This window comes from Podarcis vaucheri (assembly GCF_965113315.1).
Source record: "Podarcis vaucheri genome assembly, chromosome: 6".
Classification (NCBI taxonomy): domain Eukaryota; kingdom Metazoa; phylum Chordata; class Lepidosauria; order Squamata; family Lacertidae; genus Podarcis; species Podarcis vaucheri.
Genome location: NC_138764.1, coordinates 106436805 through 106438471, shown reverse-complemented (window position 1 = coordinate 106438471; position 1667 = coordinate 106436805). Strand labels below are relative to the sequence as shown.

General features: G+C 48.8%; 1 long non-coding RNA gene across 1 annotated transcript in view; it reads left to right on the top strand.

The window, feature by feature from the left end:
* The window catches only part of LOC309534362, a 12328-nt gene extending 11718 nt beyond the window's left edge, over nucleotides 1-610 (top strand). Inside the window, exon 4 of the long non-coding RNA XR_014220621.1 lies at nucleotides 412-610. This is a non-coding gene — a long non-coding RNA (uncharacterized lncRNA). The remainder of the gene's footprint in view (nucleotides 1-411) is intronic.
* Nucleotides 611-1667: the final 1057 nt, after the last annotated feature.

Below are 1667 nucleotides of genomic sequence, written 5' to 3'. Positions count from 1 at the left end.
ACAGAAAAATTAGGCAGATGCTGCTGCTGCTGCTGCTGATTTATTGTTTTTTATTGGGTCTGCTTAGCCTGGACAAGAGACGACTAAGAGTAAGTAGGAGAGCTATCTTCCAATACTTGAAGGGCCACCACATGGAAGATGGAGCAATTTTCTTTCCTGCTGCTCCAAAAGGCAGGACTTGTTCTGCTCCTGAGCTGCTGAGAGTGCAGGGACCACCCTATGGCAGGGGTGGGGTGTCATTGGGAAGTCTAGTTTTGTGTGACACCTCAGACCCCTGAGCAGAACAGAGGCCACCTTAGGAATCCTGGGCTCCTCTGGCTACTGGATGCAAAGAAGCCCCATCCCACATGAAGAGAGAGAGCCTCTCTGGCCAAAGACATCTCTCAACCTTGGAATTCTGCTCTGTTGCAGAGAAGCCTGGGCAATGTCCTGGGGCTCAGCCAGGTATGGCCGGACCCTGCGTGGTGAAATGTGAGGATGACTGGTCATGCCCTAGAGCTCAGAAGTGCTGCGGGAGTTGCCCACGAGCTTGTGTCAATCCTGTCAGAGGTGAGACCATTTATTCTGTGGAGGGTGGGGTGGGATAGGAAGCTCCTCTCCTTCGTGAATCAAGGCCATTATGAAGAATTGCAGAATCTCTATACTCAGAAGTGCCTACCTGGATTCTGGCTGGAGGCAGGAGGCAGTTGAGGCAAGGAGCCCCACAAGGAGGAGAAGGCCACCACAACACATGATGGACAGGCTTTGTCTGCTGCCCAGACCATCAGTTAACTAGAACTTTCAGGTTGGAAAGGGAGCCTAAGAGTCACTGAGGGCTTTGCTCTTTTGCAGGGAAGCCTGAACAATGCCCCCCGAATCGAGGTGTGGGAATCTGCATTGCAAAGAGTGGCCTAGATGACCTGGGGGGGGGGCCTTCCCACTCAGCAGTTCTCTGATTCTTGTGGGAATGTTGCGTGATCAGCGGGCATATTTTCATGACAACGACCGCACCAATCACAAAAAATCTGCTTGCTGGAAGTGTGTGCTGTGGGAATGTTCAGGGATGCAGGAGAGGATATATTGTCTGATTATAGCCTTTCCAACTTGTCTTAACAAGTTCACAATTTTGCAGAGTAACATTCCCCTTTTTAAACTCACAGTGGATGCGTTGCTAAGGCTTGCTAAAGCCTCTATAATAACTATTTCCCCCTTATTCCCCATAAAAGATAAGACACAGTCTTCTATAAAAGTATAAAAAGGTTTACTCACACATCATTCTGTTCACAATCGGATCTCAGAAGGCAGACTTACCTTAGAAAAGTAACATACACCTGGAAACTATCTAATAAGAAGACAGTCCCTTTGTCCTCTCTTGGCTGGAAGAGAGCATCTTTGGCTAATCAGATGTTGCTTCGTCAATGCATGTAGCCAAAAAGAGAGAGATGACAGCCCTGCCCTGTACTACCTGCACAGGTGAGGCCACGCCCCCCTCTAGTCACATGCAGAGGAAGTCTGTCCCAGCCCAGAAGGAAACAGGAAGTTTACCTGCTGGCTGGACAAACATTCCTCCCCATGTGTAAACATGTTCACTCTAGGAATGTTGTACTTGACTGCTCTTGTGTTTCACATCCCACATTTCCCTGGGTACCTGAACACTCTTTTATTCCTGCAGCAAAGTGATGACAGTG